Here is a 23,093-nt window from a genome sequence, read left to right as displayed (position 1 = left end):
TATATTCAGTATATATTTTCACCACTGCATTAGTTATTTTTTTATTATTTATTATCAGTTTTTTTTTGTATGTAACAATCTATCCAATACACGCACGGTATATATGGCGCTACAGGACTTTTATTTTGGGCGGACAATGTGACGTCACAAGGTGTGCGCCGCGCTCCAGTGTCTGTGATTCTGCAGAAGAAAGGTTTGTGTTTTTAATCATTTACAGTGTTTTAATCGATTCAATAGTCGATTTTACTTTTCTTTTAGCACGAGGGTTAAAAGTAAATGAATATAATCGATCTAACTGTAATGCACGTTATTTATGTGATTTTAAAGAACATCCACAGGAGTAAAACAGAAAAAGGTGCGTCTCACTTCGCCCCTATATAAGTCAAAAAGTTCAGTTCACGGTAAAACGCGGATTCGGGCCACTGGACAGTAGTCTTAGCACTCTCAGACCGTCGTCTGATGTCAGTCTGAAGAGCGATATATGATATACAGATATGTAAAGTGATGAGAGAAACTGAGCTTTTCGAAACTCCGAGTCGCTTGATAAATTATAAGCAAAATTATTCAGTGATTCAAAGCGCTCGATTGACTGTCTTATCGATTAAATGTGGTCTACAATTTTTAAATACCAAATATAAACCATAAAGACATAAATGTTAACTATAAGTATAAATTGTGTTCTTTTAATAATCTGTAGTGAAGTAGGTAACTGAACTAGGGAGCTGATTGAAACGCACCCAGATATTTAGTTTGTATTTATATTTCTTTCTGTTAATTATTCTCTTCTTAAAGGCTTGGTTCACTCGCGAATGATATTTTGCATATAAATTACTCGCCCTCAAGTCATCCTAAGTGTATATGACTTTTCTTTCATACAAATCCAGTTGGAGCTTTATATTTAAAACCGTCTTTAATCTTTCAAGCTGTTGAATGGCACTCAGCGGGTGTTACATGCATCAGTCCAAAAGAAGTTAAAATAAAAGCAGCAGATCCATAAAAAAGTGTCTCACACGCTACGGGGGGTGAACAAAGGCCTCCTGTAACGAATCAATGCGTTTTTGTAAGAAAATATCCATATTCAAAATGTAATAATCACTTCAATGTAGCTTGCACCAACAGTTGTACACGGAAGCAGCTCCGGGCTGATGATGGGGTCAGTGCTGCGCATGCGCCGGTTGTGTCTCGTGAAAACCAATGTTTGTTTACAGGAGCAAAGGAAGCAAAGTTTCCTTACTTTAGTAAAGGAAAACCAGTCTCCTCCTGGCTTATATCGAAATCCTTCTTTACAAATCCTCGTTTTGTACTTCTAATTAGTGACCGTTGTTTTGTTTTGATCTCTCTGCTGCGTCACTTCTGAGTGGCGCATGCGAAAAGCTGACCTCATACGTAATTCCCCCGGATCTGCTTCCGTTTACAACAGTGAGCACAAGCTACATACAGTGATTATTATGTGTTGAATATGGATATTTTACTTACAAAATTGCAATCAGTTCGCTACAGGAGGCATTTGTTCACCCCCCGGAGCCGTGAGAGACACTTTTTTTTTTTTATGGATGGGTGCTTTTTATTAACTTCTTTTGGACTGAAGCATGCAACACCCACTGAGTGGCATTAAACAGCTTGAAAGATCAAAGACAGTTTTTTCATATAACTCCGACTGGATTCGTCTGAAAGAAGAAAGTCATATACACCTAGGATGACTTGAGGGTGAGTAATTTATTGACATATTTTCATTTTTGGGGTGAATTAACCCTTTAAAAACAGGACAAAGTGTCCAAAACACACAGACAAACTGGTGAAGCAGCAGAGATCCACGTGACACACTATTACAAAGATGGAGTTTATTAAAGAGGAGAGTGAAGACGTGAAGATTGAAGAATCATTCAGAGTCAAACATGAAGATACTGAGGAACAAACAGGTTGGTTTTCATTCTCAAAGCCGAACTCACACATTTGATCATTGTGAAGTTTACATTAGTAAACTGATTTCCTTTGTAATTAAAAAAAGATGTAACAAACACGATTAATGCAACCATTTTAAAGCAAAAAGGATGTTTTGTTATAGCTTTTGGAGCAAGGGCACCGCATCTTTCAATACCAAAGCGTTTGACATCACAGGGTTTGTTTGCTCTGTTGGCCAGTGAAGTAATATAAGCATTTCTTTACTTTTGAACAGGGATGTGATTTTAACACACAAAAGTGTTTGGTTTTCACTAGAGCTTGACCGATATGTTTTTTTTTTTTGAGGGCCGATACTGATATTAGGAGTAAAAAAGGCAGATATCGATATATTGGCTGATATTCTTTGTGTGTATATTATAGTACAGTACCAGTCAAAAGTTTGAACACTTTCCCATTCGTGTGTCCAAACTTTTGACTGGTACTAGCCTATATACAGAATGCAGTATATACATAAACAGAATATATATACACACAAACAGTTTTTGCAATAATCACTTAAACGTGGTGGTGAAACACTTATAGTGGAGTGACAAAGATAAGTAATGGAGGCTGGGTATTCAACAATAGGGGTGTAAGAAAATATCAATACACGCGAGTATCGCAATATTTTGTTTGGCGATACTGTATCGATTCTTGAAAACAGAATATAAAAATAATATTAAAAAAATGAATGACAAAAAGATTCATGGCAGTTGTTTTGTTTTGTGTTGATGTCCCGACCTCTAGATAGATGCCTTCATCTCTGAACTTATACAGTGACAGGAAATACTAGGGCATGTTAATATAGTTTCGCTGCTAGTAATGGAGGATAAAATAATTGTTCCAGTTCCCGTTTCGGTGTACAAAGCTGAAGTGTGGCGTCATTTGGGTTTTTAATCCTCGGTTCCGCCGCGTCCCATATGAAGAGCCTTCGTGCAGCCGGGGGTAGGGTCGCTGCGTGGCTGCAGCTTTCTCTCGTGGTGCAGTTAGGGTGGTGCTGGCGGTACGGTCTTGGTTACTTCCACAGGGAACATAAATACAAACTGAAAAAAACTGTTAAATCCAAGTGGAAAGGTTCTGAGAATGTTTAACATATGTATTTATTTTATTGTTTTAAAATTTTGTTTACTTTAGAAATCATGCAAGCACTTTATTTTTAAGTCATGGTACATTACTTTTTTGATATTAAGCAAATGTTATGACATTGTATGTTGCAATTGTAAACTTAAAATGTGAACCTTTAAAGGGGTCCTATTATGCTTTTTTACAAAGTCTTGATTTTGTTTTGGGGGTGTACAAGAACAGGCTCTCATACTAGGTAGTTCGAAAAACACATATTTTACATTATTACAACACCTCTCTCCCCAATCTGGCACGAACGGCTCAAATATTTCCTGCATCAAATGAAGGCCGCCTACTGGTAAACGAGATGTGCTGTGATTGGTTAGCTGGGCCAGTGTATGCTGTGATTGGTTAGCTGGGCCAGTGTGTGTTGTGATTGGCTCCACTCAGTGCCAGGAAATGTCATGGCCCTTACCATAGCCATCTGCTGTGAACTTAAGTGTAAATATTGCGTCAAAATCAAATCAATTTGAGCGCGATTTAAACCCGGATGATTGTAACCACTGCTTTTGTATGTCTCTTTAATATCGAACGATATGATCATGCGTATCTAGTCAGTAAAGCCGGTTCCCTGATTACCGCTAAATCGCCATCACCTGCTTTCAAATAGAGCAGCATTTAATAGACAGAGCCGTAGTTCCCCTGCAAGGTACACAATATCGCGTTCATTATCAAAGGCGATTCATCTGGGATAATGAACGCGATATTGCGTACCTTGTCAGTGAACTACGGCTGTGTCAAAATAGCACCCCTTTAATGCAGGGTCTAAGGGTGTGTTCACACTTCTAGTTCGGTTTATTTGGTCCGGACCAAAAAGGAAAATGATTCAATTGGTCCTGGTCTGCTTAGCATTCACACTGGCATTTTTGACAGCGAACCTAAAGACACGGAAACTAAAGGCATAGTGATATATTCACAACCTGATTGGCCAGCTTGAATGACATATTTATCATGACGGAACTCACCGAACACCCCAAAGAAAAGGTGCGATAGACTTAAAGCAGGTGTATGATATCAAAGCACCAATTAACCGGTTGGTCTACTCAGTGTAGAGACCTGCGTGGGTTGGATTTTTCAGTCCCGCTCCCACAGAAATATATCTTATCTGGTGCCGCTGCCGCCTGCGACATTTATGTTTTACCCCGCTCCCGCCTGCAAAAGTCCCGCATAAATGTAATCTATATAGCCTACATCAAAGAAATTTACATGAAATGGTTCTTTAACATCTCTTAAGCTCAACAACATCCCAGCATAAACACTCCCGATAAAATATTAGTTATTTAGGCTAAGCTTCAACATTCACAAACCACTGTTATTTTTAACAGAAAAGCAAGCATGGGCTGCTGCGTGCATGGTTTGGCATGGCAGAATGTGAGCAGCGCGCTTCCTTTATTATCACTAAAAGCTGACATCTCAGTTCATCGTGATCTCATAAAGCTCTGTTATAACACAATAAATATATGCACAATGAATCTTTCACAGTGTCTACACATCGTGTGTTAAAATGAGAGGATTCGTGAGCACGCAATTTCAGCACTGTGGTGAGTAGTTTCTAACTTAATCATCTCTGACTGGCCATTGTGTTCCAGAAATCAACAGCTGAGTCTGTCAACAGATTGGCTACATTGCGCAACCCTTTAAACACGTGTTATAAATAGAAACTATTCCTAACTTGCGCATGTCAGTCATTTTAATGTCAATATTAGTTATTATTTTTGCTTTTGTGCAACAGATAAATAACAACTTTAACCCTTTAAACACGTGTTATAAATAGAAACTAGCGAATCGTTTTATTCTCCCGCATCCCACACACATACAAGTCTCTTAACGCCCACACCCGCACTCACCCATCAAGAGTTGTCCCACACTGCACCCTGTTGCGTTGGGTCCCGCGGTAGTGCAGGTCTCTAACTCAGTGCCGCTTTAAGTCAAACACACCTAATGCCATCGGCTGGACTAAGCGCATTCATTCTTGCATGTACATATAATTTTATTTTCACCACCTGCAAACTCACAAGGAGCTCATAAAAGGCACTTTACCTTATCGTTGCTCCACGTTTGCTCTCTACTCATTTTGTTTTGGTTACACCGTGTCGTCCAATCATGTCGCATAGCGTTGCATCTTGTCATTACTTCCTGTTTTTGGTTCGTTTAGAAGTATTTGGTCTGGTTACTCCTGGACTCCGGGGGCTATCGACGCAGGGCTGGTCTCATTCTAAAGGGGGCCTCAAGATGTACACTTGATTCAGAGTTCGAGAGGGCTCCTCGAGCTGAAAAGATCCCCCGAATTTGGTGTGGTTTCCTGCAGAATTTAGCTCCAACCCTAATCAAACACACCTGAACCAGCTAAACAAGGTCTTAATAGGTACTTGAAACATCCAGACAGGTGTGTTGAGGAAAGTTGGAGCTAATCTCTGCAAGTTTGGTAACCCCTGCTTTAAAGCGTTTCATCCAGATCACCAGTAGCAAACAATGGCACATACTCTGCTGGACAAACTTCGTAATTACACCATTTACAAGCATTTTATCTGAGTTTTATGTTCTGTAAAAAAATTAAATAAATTCTTATTGACCGCATATACGCCGATACCGATATATCTGCGACAGGCTCGTATCGGCCAATAAACGGCAAAATGATATATCGGTCTGGCTCTAGTTTTCAACATAATTTGGATGAACTTCCAACATCAAACTGACTACATCAAACATTGATTGAAAATATTGTTTTTTATGTCTTTATATTTTTTTTGTCGTGGTATAGTTTTGATTTTGTTTTATAAAACATTTTGTTTTGTTTTATGAGATGTCAGACCTTTCAGACCTTTGCATTACACTGGCTCACTCACCATTTTTGTTTTGTAGTGTATTTTTTGTTAATTTGTGTTTAAGTTGTTCTTTCATGATTTTTGCAGGACGCTTAATCTAATCACCAATCTGTTGAATCGGACCAGTGCTTCATCCTAAAGAAAGTTTATAATTCTCACGTTTTTAAGTCTTGTTAGTTTAAACATTGTATTTTTTTAAGGAGGTCTATGATGAGAGAGTGAAGTGTTTTTTGAAATTGTTTTATGAGATTGTGGAATGGGGATGTGCAAAAGAGATTTCAGCGGGTACTCGCATGCTATTTTTTTGCAAGTACAAAATTGAGTTCTCTTTCTTGTTTTCTTGAGCAAATGCACACAAAATTATGTCAGAATGGCTGTTTTGACAAGTATCCTCTCTCTGTATAAGCAATTGGACTTATTATGGGCTCAACAGTCCTTCCTAGGTTAATCTTTCTCCATTTCAAAACAAGTGTGTTCAGAAATGCTTGTATTACTTCACCGGCCAACAGAACAAATAAATCCTATGACATCATACGCTGTGGTCCTGAAAGATGGCAGTTCCCTTGCTTCAGAAGCTATTACAAAACATCTTTTTTTCTTTAAAATGATTACATTAATCATGTTTGTTATACATTTTTATTAAAGTGAAAATCAGTTTACTAAATGTAAACTTGACTGACTGCTTCACTTCCACTTTAAAATGTTAAGCTCTACAGAAATTAATGATATTTTTGAAGAATGTCATATGAGGATCCTAATTAAAGTGCTTTTATTTGACATGGAGTGGGTCACCTTATGTGGACAGACCTCATGTACCTATTCTATATAAACTGTTGCAATTCTTCTTGGCCAATCTGATTCTCTCTGAAACTGGTCTGAGATCCTCCAGGCCATTAAAGCATATTCAAAGTTATCGTCTACTGGAGCACTAGAGGCCTTTATTCTCAAAGAAACACGTTTTTCAAAAGCTTGTGTTTTCAGGCCGGCAAAATCAGGTTGTATAAGAATAGCCAAAATTTAGAAACCGGGGTAGCTGCAGCCTTCAACTATGGGCATACCCCCACACCCTGACAGTTTTGTCGACCAATCGTAAAGACATTTCTCCACTCCCTACCTTTCAGCACACCTAAACCTTTCATTTAGTTGAAAACGGTGTATAGTTACAAACATAAACTAAACATATTGATACATGTTGTCTTGTGCCATTGAACTGCTGATAACTTTTATTTGTTTATATGTTTTTTCACCTTAGACCTAATGGCACTGAAAGAGGAGAAAGAAGTACTTAATGAAACTGAAGAGGAAGATCAATGTGAGAATCTTCAAAAGACAGGAACTAGAAGTTATTTTGCTAGTTTTCGTTTTAGAAAGAGTTTCAGTCAACAAGGAAACTTCCACATGAGAATTCACACTGGAAAAAACCCTTTCACCTGCCAACAGTGTGGAAAAAGTTTCACTTGTAAACTAGGTCTTAAAAGGCACATGAGGATTCACACTGGTGTAAAGCCTTACACATGCCCTCAGTGTGGAAAAAGTTTCACTCGTAAAGGAAGCTTTACCAGGCATGTGAGAATTCACACGGGAGAAAAGCTTTACACGTGCCAAAAGGGTGGAAAGAGTTTTGCTCAACGTGAAAACCTAACTGTTCACAGGAGAGTTCACACTGGAGAGAATTCTCACACATGCCCTCAGTGTGGAAAAAGTTTCAGTCAACATAGAAACCTTACAGTCCACATGAGAATTCATACGGGAAAAAAGCCTTTCACCTGCCAACAGTGTGGAAATAGTTTACACTCAAGAAGGAACCCTTAAAAGGCGCATGAGAATTCACACTGGGGAGAAGCCTTTTTCCTGCCAACCGTGTAGAAAAAGCTTCACACGTAAAATAGGTCTTGAAAAGCACAATAGAATTCACACTGGAGAAAAGCCTTACACATGCTCCCAGTGTGAAAAAAGTTTCATTCGACATAGAAACCTTACAGTCCACATGAGAATTCATACTGGAATAAAGCCTTTCACCTGCCAACAGTGTGGAAATAGTTTTACTCTACAAGGACTTAAAAGGCACATGAGAATTCACACTGGGGAGAAGCCTTTTTCATGCCAACAGTGTAGAAAAAGCTTCACACGTAAAATAGGTCTTGAAAGGCACATTAGAATTCACACTGGAGAAAAGCCTTACCCATGCCCTCAGTGTGGAAAAAGTTTCATATGATATGGATGTGTGAGAGTGCACATGAGAATACACAATGGAGAGAATCCCTTCACCTGCCAACAATGTGGAAAAAGTTTCAATCATAAAAGGAACCTTAAAAGGCACATGAGAACTCACACTAGGGGCTGGCAATAAAACGATAATTATCACAATATAAATTTTCTTTAGAAAACGAAAATGCGTGTTCAATATAAGGTTTATGAGCCAAAAGTGGAACTAAAGCACAACTCGTTTGAGCCAGATGGAATGTTTATCTGCTTGTGCTTGGTTCAAACAGCAGTGTTTACTTGCGGAAAGGTCTTGATCAGCTACAACGAAAACGAAGTGTTTGAACAAATTGTTCATTGATTTAGTTTAAAACAGCACTGACATTTTCATCAGGGGAGAGAAACAGTGCCATTAACGATCCAGTTAGAAGGCTTCCCCATGGATTTACTGTAGTCACAATAACCGCACCATGGTATTGTGGCAGAAATGTGGAATATATGGAACTTTATTATATTAATGTAAACATATTAATGTATTAAAGGGAATCTATTTTTCAAAGATGTATCATGAGTCTTAAGTGTCCCCAGAATGTGTCTGTGAAGTTTCCGCTCAAAATACCCCACAGATTATTTGTACCATACTGTATCTGCCTCTTTTTGGGTGGGGAAAAAAAGTGCTGTTTTTGTGTTTGTACGTTTAAATGCAAATGAGCTCCCTGCCCCCTTGCTGGGAGAGGGCTGTGTTAGAGCTTGTGATTTCCATATACTCAAGCATAAACAATACAGGAGAAGTTCACACAACTATATGTAATATATATAACTCTCAAAATGGATCGTTACAAACTGTGATGCAACATATCCAGAACACATACAGTAAGTATGGCATATAAAACAATCGTAATAATAATACAAAAGTATTATTAGTAAAAAAAAAAATATTAATAACAATGATAATAAATTAATTACCTATTTTAAGACTATTGCCCTGCAGGGGCATCGCTACTGTGAGGAAAAGGGTGAGAGTGCAAAGGGCCCAGAGTTCTGGGGGGCCCGCAATTGCCTACTGGCTATCAGGAGCACTGGGACATTACATTCAATTAGTGGGCCCTGGGTCAATCACCAAACGAGGGAGACCTACCCGATATTAGTTGCTGTTTTTAAATTACAGCGCATGCAAAACGCATAAAGCAAATACTACAAAAGTGTGAAGCAGCGCTACCCGGCGCATCAAATCAGAGCGGGATCAGTCTCCCACACAGCGCTGACGAAGGTGCGCTGCGCTTCTGCCGAGATTTATAAGTGATAAACAGCGCAAGTCGCTTGATATATTCAGATGTGACACAGAATTGTTATACAGTCGTGTGATATGAGAACATTAATGTGACACAGAATTGTTATACAGCCGTGTGATATGAGAACAGATACGAGAAAGGTTCTATGGTGATGCTGGCAGTAAACAGTCATTACAATGAGGTTGAAGTTATTAACACTGTACAAATAGCCTATGTGTTGGCAGAAATGTATTTATTATAAATGTTACTGTTATTATATATTGGGGAATATTTGAATTTTATAGAAGGGGTTTTGTAGTTTCTTCATGTTTAGTATTTTTAACAACACATTTTATAGTTTATTATTACTTATTTTAAAAACCATATAACCGTGGTAATGAGGACTATGGGTTTACTTCGTGACCACCTTCCTACTAATAGTCAGCTAAACTCTGGATTCTAAGCAAGAACTAATTTGTTTTTAGATGTTTAGTTCTAATGAATTTTAACTGAAGTCAAATGTTAATTCAATAAGGGCCTGATTAGAGATCAATAGCAGTGTCTTATATGAATTAGGTGTTTATTATTTACAAATAATAAAGTTCTTAAAGGGAGATTCACCCAAAAATAAAAAATCATGTAATTTACTCAACATTATGCCATTCCAAACCTGTATGAATTTCTTTCTTTTGTGGAACATAATTTGAGAAATTCAAGAAATTTTTGTAATATATGTAGAAATCAAGGGTAACCAAAAATGGTTTGGTAACATTCTACAAAATCTTCTTTTGTTTTCAACAGAAAAAAAAGTTTGGAATGACATGAGGGTGAGGAAATGACAGAATTTATTAGCAGTATCTTTCCAGCAGTCTAGCTCAAAATCAATGCTTTACTGTAAAGTGCTTTTATATGTGACAAAAATTAAGTTTGATGTATTTGTTGTGAATTCAGTAATATCTATCAGTATTAGTTTCTGTCCTGTTTTATGTATTAATTTATTTACTGCAATTGAAGGTCCTATGACCCTTTAAAACATTCAAGGGGGAATTTGTGAGTGGATGGCCTCGATTTGTCCTGTCCAGTCCAGTGAAACAGATGGAAAATAGACAGACTTGTCCTGCAGTTCTATAGATGTTTCACCCTCCAGGTCTTCGAGCTGGTCACGTGACTGAAAGATATGAATTGCTAACATGTTCCAGAGTTGGGAGCCATTTACAGAAAAAGCTCTTTGTCCTTGTGAAGTTCTACGATAATCAGTCCTACAATTACCACCTATTGCATTCCTGGTGCTTCTACTATTACTATTCTGTTTCTTTATCAGTTTACATAAGACAAGTGGTGCCTTATTGTGTAAGCATTTGAAAATTTTATATACGATAGATTTATAAAATTCATACAACTAAGCATATTGTTGTTGTTATATTTTTTTATTAGAGAAACAAAAAAAAAATAAATGTATGTTCAACGTGAGGTTATTTTCCTGAAGCCACAGGGATTTCATCTCCATTTGAGCACTTAAAATCACTGCAACTTTGGCTAGTGTTTAGCAAATGTGTAAATTACCATATCATCAGCATAAAATTTGCAATCAACATCTGGGCAACAACTCAGAGCTCATTTATGAACAGACTAAAAGCAACAGGCCTAATATTGAACCCTGAGGTATGCCCATTTTATTGTTAATAAACTACGACTAAGTTTCCCAAAGGTGAAGAGCTTGAAAAAAGTCTGCATACTCAAACATCAAAGAGCCACAAGCATTGTCTTGACTTGTTGCTTTTAGTCTATTTATAAATGAGCACGAGTTGTTTTTACAGTTTTTGAATGGGACGATTTGTATTAATTTGTGTAAGCCATGTGCGGCATGTTTTATTGTGAATGCGCATGATTTATTTGACGACTTGTGGACTGTAACACCCGCTGACTGCAATGATAGAGCTTGGAATAGCCAGGACAGTTTTTAACATAACTCCAACTGGATTCGTCTGAAGGAATACAATCATTTACACCTAGGTGGAAGGTATATTTCGAAAATAGACTTGCATCTATGCCTGGGAACATCAACAGGTGGATTACGCCAGGGATATTCTTTGTCATCCCAGTTGTCAAGGGCATCTCTTTTGTATTTTTTTTATTTTATTTTCTGCAGCTCATTTTTATAATTTTTCAACTGATGATTGAAGTCCACTCTCCAGGAAATTTAAAAACTCAGGATTGTGCAGGCTCTTAATACTATCCTTGAGTTCAACAATCTGTTGACGAGTGTTGGCAAGGTTCTTACTCACAAAATCAATGACCAAAACAGTGAGGTTGAGAGAGGCCTTATTCAAAATTTCACACCATTTTTTGCCCAATTGTCGGCTATTTTTGTATTCTCAGTCCCTGTGGAATTCTCTTAACTCTGACATATTCACTGAGTGTTGTAAGAAATTAACTTTTTGAGAGGGAAATTAAAGGGATACTCCACCCCAAAATAAATTTTTTGTCATTAATCACTTACCCCCATGTCGTTCCAAACCCGTTCGTCTTTGGAGCACAATTTAAGATATTTTGGATGAAAACTGGAAGGCTTGAGACTGCTTCATAGAGCCAGATGCCGTGTCCCGGCTCGACAAGACAAAACCAATAAAACCCATTACAAATGAGGCATTTGTTGCATCCAGTGGGGACAAAATTACAGATTATAATGACTTATACTGTCTTTTTACACGTTGCGTTGCATAACGTAAACATAAAACCATGTCTGGATTTGTGATCGGAGAAACAAGCCCTATTCTATACTGCTCAAAACTCATGTTTGAATCATTAGTGGCAAATTATTTAAATATGAAAATTTACTTACAGGCTGTGAGTCAGAAGTGCCAGACTGTCCTTGGAAAGTTGGAATTGGCCAACTTTATAGAAACAGACACCGGCATTGTAGGCTACTCTCACAGAATATTTGGGTTGAAACTGTTCTGGAACAGTGTTATAAATACAACTTAACCACTGATTTCTAGTTGTGTCCTCTTTTAGAAGGCGAAACAAAGTAGTTCTGGTTTTACAACGAAACACACAGCGTCTCCACAACATGGCAGCAACAGCGAGAATAAAAGTTATGCCTTCTTTCTTTGCGTGAACATTTGGGCGGTGTTATGCAAATTTTCCCACATCGTGACATAGCGATGTGGGGGCGTGTTAGAATGAGCCTTTTTTTTGTTAGGAGTGGTTGACTCTTAACCTTTTTTATAAAGAATATCTCTTTGGATTTGAGACAATGGATGACAGGGAGTTAATAAGAGACTATAGATTAAATCGTGCAGGGATCATGTTTGTGACTGATCTTATTAGAGACGCGCTAACATCTCCGACACAGCGCAGAAATGCCATAGCGCCAGAACTGAAAGTAATCACTACATTACGATATATGGCAACTGGGAAAAATTCAATGATGATTTGGGTCTGTCACAACCTTCTGTAAGCAAGTTGATCACACGAACAATTACAGCACTTTCAGAACCTCTTATTGTGTCACAGTTAATTTAGTTTCCACTGGACATTCCCACCTTGCAGGCTCAAAAAACTGCATTTATGAATACAGCAGGCATCCCTGGTGTTGTCGGAGTAATTGATGGAACCCACATCCGAATTATTGCACCGTCGGAAGACGAGGACGTTTATGTAAATAGAAAGAGGTACAACAGCAGAAACGTTCAAGTTGTTTTCAGTGCAGATTATACCCCCCCAGAAAACAACACAGTGGACCATATGTACAGTATACATATAATTGTTTGAGATTAGTTTGCCAGCGATTTAAAAAAAGTGTTATAGTACTCACCAGTGCGTGATGACTCACGCTTGTATGCTGCAATTTCCTCTCTTGTTTTTGATTGCAACACATACCAGCATTTTTCGCAGTCTTCACTGGTGCGCACAAGCAGGGGGAATGAACCGTTAATAGTTTGTGCTATACACTCCCATGTCTGCTTGTTGTCCCGTGCTGTGACACCCGGCCTGAATTTTCCTTTAAGAATGGCCTTGTGTTCATCCACTAACTGGGCTAACAGTAAACACCGTTCCTCTGTCCAGTTGGGCTTTCTCGCCCTTCTTGGTTTTGATTCCATGTTTGATACATTAAAAACCAACATTCAAACCACCACTTAAATAGACAGCAATCAGTGTAATTGGAAAGAGTGGAACAATTTTTATCATTCTAAGCCAATCAAATACCTTATAGGAAATTAAAAGCATGGTAAATAAAAAAAGGGATTTATATACACACATATAATTTGTGTGTGTGTGTGAGAGAGAGAGAACGGTCAAATAGTAAAAATTACGCATGCAAATTCAAAGTGAAGGATTAGAATAGACCCTATACTTAAAATCACTCTTTTTTTCCTTCTTGGACAACCAACCAATCACAGTCTTGAAAAGATTGTGTCATACATAGTGAGGAGGCGGGGTTGACCCCGTTGCTAAGATGAAAGTTTTTGTCTTTTCCTTACTCAGAGTTGCTCTCAGATCGGTCCCGAATCGCTCTTAAGCTAAGACTCCTACGTAAAAGTTTTTAAGCTAAATTAAGGGTTCTCTGAGAGGATTCTTAGAATCTTTATGAATATGGGCCCAGGGGTTTAGTCTTTGTCCCTCATGATGTGGCAGGAGGACACATACTGCGCTGCTAGCTGGATACACTTCTCTTTCTCTCCCAAAATATAACCAAGTTTGTCTATGTCACTTGCTTGCCTGAATTTAGGCACAATTTGAGCTATTTGGGTAAAGTACTTGTCTCTAATGTGTTTATATTTGCTGCAGTGTGTGAGGAAGTGCAGCTCGTCCTCTATGAGTCCCTCTCTCTCCCTCTGTGCAGTGAGGACACAGACGGAGCTCTCTCTCTCTCTCTCTCTCTCTCTCACACACACTCACACACACTCTCTCTCTCTCTCTCTCTCTCTCTCTCTCTCCAGCTCTGTTTGTGTCGGCCCGTCTCCACACACAGACTGATCACTCAGACGATACTTCGTCAGGAGCTTCCTCTGACCATAGTCTTTAATTTTAATCAAGTAAGGTGCCAACTGATAACCAGTCTTTAATCTATAGAAGTACTTTAATTTGTTCATTTGTTCTAATTTGATCTGCCAATCATGGATGTATTCTTCCTGATTAGTTAGTTTTTCTATTTCTTTAACTTTTGCATGTCTTAATTGAATTATGCACTATGCACTATTTAGTGGATTTCACAACCGTACAGAAGAATGGGTTTGATGATGCTGTCAAAGATTTTTAGCCATAATTTAATAGATGGGTTGAATTTGAACAAAGATTTTCTTATAGTGTAATAAGCCCTGCGTGCCTTATCGGTCAGATGTTTTATTGCCAGATCAAATTGACCAGAAGCTGAGATAGTGAGACCCAAATAATTATAACATGTGACATGATTAAGAAGTGTTCCCCCGATTGTAAAACTATATTTTTTGTCAGTAAGGCGAGGCTTTTTCTGGAAGATGATAATTTTGGATTTCTCCATGTTTATTGGTAAGGCCCAGTCTCTACTGTAATTTTCTAAAACGGAGAGGCTTTGGTGTAGCCCTTTTTCGTAAGGTGACAAGAGCAGAAGATCATCAGCGTACAAGAGACATTTGATTTCTCTGCCCTCGAGGGTCAGACCAGGACAAGAGGACTTCTCAAGTGCTGATGCCAGTTCATTAATATAGATATTAAACAGAGTCGGGCTAAGGCTGCAGCCTTGACGCACTCCTTTGTTTTGACTGAAATAATCAGTCCGTCTGTTGTTGATCTTGACACAGCATCTCTTGATGATGATCTACGACTCTCATCACTTGCTGTTGTCTCTCTCTCATCACTTGCTGTTGTCTCTCTCACATCACTTGCTGTTGTCTCTCTCTCTCTTCACTTGCTGTTGTCTCTCTCTCTCATCAATTGCTGTTGTCTCTCTCTCATCACTTGCTGTTGTCTCTCTCTCTCATCACTTGCTGTTGTCTCTCTCTCTCATCTCAATTTTTTCTTTCTTGATTTTCTGGCAGAGAAGTCCTTAATGAGGCCGGAAAATTCCAATTTGTGCAGAACGTCATTTTCAATGGACATCAGAGACAGGTGATTGAGTCGGTTTTGGCCCATGGTGGATCTGAGTCTGTTTTTAATTAGTCCCAGTTTTGAAAAAGAGCGCTCCCCACTGGCGTTGGTTACAGGTAAAGTCATAAATAGCCGGAGTGCTATGTCAACATTTGGAAACACTGATTGTAGTTTCCTTGCTCTTATAAATTGCAGTAGTGACCTTCCTGAGGTGTCCTCTTTTTCTTTGAGGAATTTGTCAGAATTGCTCTGAATTGTCCAATTTCATCCACAAAATCCTCCTCCAGATCACCTGCAATATTTTTTTCTGCAGATTTGCTGCTCCTATGTGTAGATCTTGTAGGGGGATGGATGGGATCTCATTCAAAAACCCAAATGTCTGCTGAATTCCTTTGTAGGAGTGATACCTCCTATCCAGCTCGGCAACTAGACGATCTATGACGGCGATAAAAACAGCTGTTTTGAATTTTTTGCGGCCTGACCACACATAGTCCGGTTCACTGGATTCATCCGCTTGTTTTTTCCTTTTCCTGTGTCTCTGCGTGTCCACTTTGTAGTCTTGTGACAAAGATGGAGACATGTTTTTTGCATCAGTCTCAAACTTATCAAAATCTTCTCGGAGGCTGGCTAAATAATACCCCAACGAGCTGACCAAACTAACAGCATTGCATAATTCCAGGTCAACTCCCTGTAAAGCAGTACTAGTCTTGTGGAAACGCTGCAGTATGTTGTTCCACATATTACACAGAATTCCATTCTCTAGTTTGTCCATCTCCACATACAGTGTCCTGGCTTTATCCTGTGTAGTGAGACATTGAGTTGTGTCATTACTGATCTTTTGCAGCGAAAAAAAAGTGTCTGCACTAAATTAAAAAATTCCTCCGTCTCAAGGCAGCAGTTAACACTATTAACACCCACTAAATTTAGTGTGTGTGCAGTGCACGGTACCCACTCGACTAATGGGTTTACTTGTTTAATACGAGCTTGTAGGCCACTGTAAACACCAGACATGTTGGCTGCATTGTCGTAACATTGGCCTCTGCAGTTACTGATATCAATACCCATGTCCTGTAAAACACCAAGCACAGACTGGCAAAGCGACTCTCCTTTATGACCCTGGATTGGCAGAAACTTGATGAAACGCTCTGTGATGCAGCCATCAGGTGTCACATGTCGCATGATAAATGTGAGCTGGTCAGTGTGTGTAACGTCAGGAGTGGAATCAACACTGATTGAGAAGTACTTTGCCACTTTAATTTGACTGATGATCTCTGCAAGGACCTGTTCCCCCATCAGTTCAATAAATTCTAGGCATGTTGTCGATGAGAGGTATGATGGCGTTCCCTTTCCAGCATTGCCATATTTTTCTATATGTGCTTTCAAAAAGGGATCAAACTCACTGATAACTTCCAGCACACCCATAATGTTCCCATTATCTGTTTTCCCAAAAACTTCACTATGTCCCCTAAGTTGTAGTCCTTGCTCTGCTTAAAACTTCACCACCACAACCACCCTCTTTAAAACCTCGGTCCAATATTCGCATTCGTTGTCAAATTGTTTTTTTATTTCTGAATCTATACACCCACCATCTGCACAGCGTGTAACATACGCGAGCATTGCCTTTCTGTGGCTCTCTGATCCCTTATGTTAAGCGAGGCGGACAGCTGCATTTTTCCAGTCACTATAGCCTGCTGTCAATGCAGACTGTATATCACTGTCCCCAAATAATTTGCATGCAAAACAAAACACGGTGCCTGTTGAGGGGGAATAAAGCAGCCATTCCTTTCTTTTAAACAGGGTTTTGGAAAAGTATCTCTTTTGCTGTTTATGTTGTCTTTCAGAGGCAGCAACATCTGCGTCTTTGTTCTTGCAACTTTCATGTCCAATTTTAATCCAATATGCCCTCATGTCTTCATCAATTTTATTCCAACATGCAGGATCCGAGCTATAAGTAGGATTTGCTTTGTATAGAATTGTAATAAAACAATACTATTTCTCATCCTATTTTATGGTACAACTGATATTCCTAACAAATTAGGTCTAGGCCTAATATCATATCATTGAGCAAATTTACTTAATTTATACCTAGTCCTAGGTCAGGGGTCATGAGGGCCAGAATACAACTAGCATCATCATCAAGAATAAAGACATGAACATAAAGATTGCGTCATTCACGTGCATATTAAATAGCCGCATAATTGGTTTGTTTTGGTCTTATAATACATCCATAAATGCTCCAGCAGATGATGGATAGTTTAGCCAGCAGTTGATGATATTATTCATTGCTATATAAAACTAAATAAACTATGTATTAATATTAGGCCTAATAAAAAAAAAAAAATTTAAAAAAAGACGCCTAGCACCCGAATCGTCCCGCGAGCTGTTCGTTTAATAGTAGACTCGGAAGAAAGCGAACATTTTGACAAAAAAAAAAAAGCGTGGCAGAAGAAATTTTGCCATTGCGCACTGCCACAATAAAATCAACATAGAGGAAACACTGCATTGTGGAATAACTCCCCCAAATTCCCTGAAATATTACCTACCGATAACATGATGAGCTAGCTGCTGCAACAGCTAAGGATCCCGCTACAGGCGTTTCAACCCCAGCGCCGATGTTAGCCGATGCTAGCTGGCAGTCCTCCTGCAGTGGATCTTGTCGACTGGATGAAGATTCAGCAGCCTTGAAATATCCAGTCAATTTAGGATTTTTTTTTTTGATGTTTTTGTTGGTTTGTTTTTTTTATTTTTTTTAGTTTTTTATTTTTTTGTTCTACTTTTTTGTTTTTTTTTTGGGATTTTGTGACTATGTGGTGTAGAGATAGCAGTGACATAAATGAAAATGATTGACATGATTTGACCAGCGGCATGTGATTGGATAGCCAATTCACATCTACCCAATCACCCAATCAGTTTTTTTAAATGTTTCTTATGGGCCAATTAGGGTGTTTTTTTGTTCGCACCAGGCACAGCGTTATGGGTGGGCCTGACGGGCCTAGGCCCACCCACTTTTCAACAGGCCCATCCAAAACTTTTCTTCAAAAAGAAAAAAAAAACTTTTAATATATTCAAATTTTGTCAGGAATTATAAAAAATCCAAAATAAGCTGATAATTTGTGCTAAAATAGTCTAAATATTTAGTTTTAAAAACAATTTTAAAAAGCTGGTTATGTCTATTTTGATGTTTCTGCGCTCGCTCAACCCAGAATGGCCTCTGCTGCCTGGTTCGAAAATATGTGGAATAAGGGCTGCTTCCGACTAAATTGTTTTCTAGTCAACTAGTAGTTGTTCATTTAAGCCATTCGTGGACAAATCGCCCCTTTATATTAATTTAATTACTTAGGCTATATACCCTATAGGATAATGAGCATTAACCTAATATAGATGCACTCAAGCGCTCGACCGCACGCATAAAGCTTGCTACAAAGAACCGGTAAAAGTAATGTGTCTAAAATAGCAAGGAGACATTTAATTATTTATTAATAAACTGGTGTTTTCTGTGTCGCTGCAAAGGTTGAGTTGGATGATGTTGACTATGCGTGATTGCCATGGATGAATGAGTGTTTATGTATGTTTTATATGTTTTGAGTGTTGAGTGTTTATTTTGTTTTTTTTTATTTTCGTTTAAAAGTAGACATTTCAAGCTTTCTATAATAGATAGCCTATATTTCTCAAATCTGTGAGGCACAAGCTGAGTTTCGGCACCCTCCAGTTCACGTGCAATGCAAGTGATCGTGTCGGCGCCTTATTACATTGTCTGCTATATATTTGCTTCTTATTTATTAAATACAGGCAATTGGTTGATAAAACATTGATCAAAATTAAGATACAATTTATACAAAACGAAAATCTTTTAAAAAAGAGACAACAAAACAAAACTTTAATGAAGTGGTCAAAATGTTTTACCCATGTCTCCAGACATATTGCGCATCTCATGATGTATCATATCTTTCTCATGCTGCATGCTCATTTTCATAATCAACATTGATTAAATTAAAAAACATAATGACATCACATATTTTCCAACCCAGCCCTGTTGCAACCATTGTTGTTTAGGTACCTTAAATGCGCACGTAAAGTCTCAGATTCATCGCTGCAACCAGGAGTTGAAGAGAGCTGAGATCCACATCACCTAGCACATCTTCGTCTCTGCCACCCCAGGGTGCTAGCGCGACCAGTGCCGTCGCTAGGAGAGCGCCTCTGCCTCGCAAGTGGATGATAGCCCTGAAGACGCTTAGCAATGGTATACCTTTAGTGGTAGTACACCTTTAGTTAAGTTATACCTTAAGAGTCTTTGTAGCGCGCTAAGAGACAGCTTTATCGGGAAACGCTGCCCGGGTATGATGCGTAATGGAGATTCCAAAGCGCTCTTCTTTGGTCAGAACCATGGAGATAGGTCCGTCCTATGCACCGAAACTTTTTTACAATGCAACAAAATATTTAAAGAGCATCAAGCTATTAAAATCTATACTATGTATACTCACAGATAATTTAACAGTATATTAGTCAGTAATTTTTATTAGGTTAAATAGTGATTGGATAACGTTTTAATTTAACGTTCACAATTTGTCTGGCCCATCGAAACTGGACACTGGAATGATGCGCCGTGCCGTGCCTGGTTCACGCTTAAGTAAAAAAAAATGTCTGGCCAATCCGAGGCCCCCTGCACACGTGAGGCCCCTAGGCTGCAGCCTATGCAAGCCTGTGCATTAATCCGCGGCAGATTGTTCTAATTAACATTAACAGTTTCTTTTCCCCATTAGGAAGTGTGATGCGCAGCTCAACCGGGTAGAGAAGAGCAGGTTTGATGCCCCATTGATGGAGTTCAGACCTGACACCGTTAAATTCTGCATGCAACTTTAGAACGTCATGGCAGTAGTTTTGTGTAGACTCTGGTAGACCCACCAATCGGATATTCTGCCATCTGCTTTGCCCCTCCAGGTCAGCAACTTTAGTTTTTATTTTATATATTTTTTTCCACTCTTTATCTCTCTGTACAGTGTTCTTAATGTGGGCCTGACTATATGGTATTTCAGTTTATACCATTTCTTCTTCTTCAACTGCTTGCTTGGCTAATCTGTCAGCATTTTAATTTCCTTTAATTCCCACATGCCAGAACCTACATTAACTACACTATTCTGTGCTGTACAACAAATATATTTTGAAGAATTTCTATTATTACATATGGCTGTTACAGGGGCTGGTGTGCTAGTAAAACGCTCGACGAAGGAGATAAAGAAAAGGGTACTTTAATGATCCACAGGAGAACCGGGGCACAACCAAACACAGATCATCGTAGTATAAAACAATGTCATCAAACATCAAACGATAGCGGACAAACTGGAACTAAACAGACGGGGTATTTAAACACAAGGAACGTAATCAGAGGAGTGGAAACAGGTGGGGAGTAATCAATTAATAAAACGAGGAACGGAACATGACCAAATAAGGAGAACACAAAAGGAACAGAAGTCCATAACTGAGACAGTTTGCCCCCTCTCGAACGGTGCGTCCTCACACCGACAGAGATAGTCCAGAGGAGGGAGGGTGGGGGTTCAGGAGGTGGAGACGAGGGAGCTAAGAGCCAAGGCGGAGCCGCTGGGTCGAAGGACCGAGGAGGAGTCCAGGGCTCGGAGGCTGGAGGCGGAGACAGGGAATCCACACGCCAAGGCAGAGCTGGAGACTGGACGTCCTGTGGCGAACCATCGCGCCCAGATGGCGCGGACTGAGGGTGAGCTGCGGGACTGACTGGCACCAGCGGAGATGAGGTCGAGGAACTGGCTGGTCTAGGAGGAGATGAGAGAGGGAGGATGGGAGGGAACACAGGAGGGTTAGAGCTGGACGGAACCAGCGGAGAAACAGGAGGATCAGGGCTGGACGGAAGCAGCGGAAAAACAGGAGGATCAAGGCTTGACGGAACCAGCGGAGAAACAGGAGGATCAGGGCTGGGCGGAACCAGCGGAGAAACAGGAGGATCAGGGCTGGACGGAACCAGTGGAGAAAACAGGAGGATCAGGGCTGGACGGAACCAGCGGAAGAGGAGCAGAGGAAACTGACAGGTCTAGGAGGAGGCGGGAGAGGGAGGTTGGGAGGGAATACAGGAGGATCAGGGCTGGACGGAACCAGCGGAGAAACAGGAGGATCAGGGCTGGACGGAACCAGCAGAGAAACAGGAGGTTCAGGGCTGGACGGAACCAGCGGAGACACAGGAGGATCGGGAAACTGCCCTCCCCAAACCAGGGCTGGACGGAACCAGCGGAGACACAGGAGGATCGGGAACTGCCTCCCCAAACCAGGGGCTGGACGGAACCAGCGGAGAAAAAGGAGGATGAGGGCTTGAGGGATGGATGGGAGAAGCGGGGGGACAGGAGGATCAGGGCTGGACGGAACCAGCAGAGAAACAGGAGGTTCAGGGCTGGACGGAACCAGCGGAGACACAGGAGGATCGGGAACTGCCTCCCCAAACCAGTCTATAAGGTCCAATAATTCCTCTCTATAATTCCCAGAAACCAAATGCAGCTCACCCTCAGTCCCAGGAGTGTGGGCAGGGCTTTTCCTCCTCCCTCAATCTCCACCAGTCGTCCCACGACGCACGGTGTTGCCGGCTCACACACCTGGTCAGTCGCGCACTCAAGTTCCTGCTCCCTGTCGGTGATAGGCTCGGGCTCTGCGGCTGCGGTGGGCTCTAGCTCTGTGCAGCGGGATGGTGGCTGGCTGGTCTCTGGTTCGGGAGTGGGGCTGGAGATATCCTCTTCGGCGGTGCAGATGGTAAATAGGGATCCATTTTTCTCCAGCACCCACTCCACGAAAGCGGCGAAATCCTCTCTGGGACCGTTCGCTGGGAGGCGTGCCTTACACCGCTCGCTCAGGCCAGCATAGTAGAATGCACAGAGCGAGCGGTCAGGGAAGTCTGTAAGACACGCCAGATCTAAAAAGTCCCTGGTATGGTCCTCCAGCGAACGGTCCAGTTGCTCCAGGCACAGGAGTTGGACTGCTGGGATATCCATTCCGAGAGGGGGGAAAACAAAAAAAACACAAAAAGAAAAATGCCGCTAAATTGTATTGGTCCGTTATTCTGTTACAGGGGCTGGTGTGCTAGTAAAATGCTCGACGAAGGAGATAAAGAAAAGGGTACTTTAATGATCCACAGGAGAACCGGGCCACAACCAAACACAGATCATCGTCCACATCATCAAGATAAACAGAACAGCCTGTCAAACCAGATACTACATGATTCATCAACAGCTGAAATGTTGCGGGGGCATTCTTTAACCCAAATGGCATCACCTTATACGAATACAAACCCGAAGGTGTAGTAAACGCAGAAACTTCCTGTGCACGCTTTTACAAAGGCACCTGCCAATATCCTTTAAGCAAATCAAATTTGCTAACGAATTTGGCAGATCCCACCTGATCTATGCAATCATCCATGCGTGGAATCGGAAAAGAGTCTGATTTTGTGACAGCGTTTACTTTCCTAAAATCAGAACAAAATCTCGGTGAACCATCATGTTTTGGCACCAAAATACAAGGAGAGGCCCATTTTAAAGTGGTATTTTTGACACTGTTTAATCTAAGAGATTCTTTTGAAAGTCATTTGCTCTTTTTGACACCTGTGTGTTGCTGTAACCTGTTTCATTAAACCCTAGCTTTCAGTGAAGATTCA

The 23,093-nt window shown here is 40.2% G+C and overlaps 2 pseudogenes; one reads left to right on the top strand and one right to left on the bottom strand.

Annotated features, from left to right (window-relative positions):
* The first annotated feature begins 131 nt into the window (after nucleotides 1–131).
* On the top strand, nucleotides 132–8,103 carry LOC109086477 (annotated as a pseudogene).
* Nucleotides 8,104–16,117: 8,014 nt separating this feature from the next.
* On the bottom strand, nucleotides 16,118–22,858 carry LOC122140923 (annotated as a pseudogene).
* Between the last annotated feature and the right edge of the window lie 235 nt (nucleotides 22,859–23,093).

Source organism: Cyprinus carpio, chromosome A4 (assembly GCF_018340385.1).
Source record: "Cyprinus carpio isolate SPL01 chromosome A4, ASM1834038v1, whole genome shotgun sequence".
Classification (NCBI taxonomy): domain Eukaryota; kingdom Metazoa; phylum Chordata; class Actinopteri; order Cypriniformes; family Cyprinidae; genus Cyprinus; species Cyprinus carpio.
Note: the sequence above shows the minus strand (reverse complement) of the source record. Positions and strands in the feature narration are given on the sequence as shown.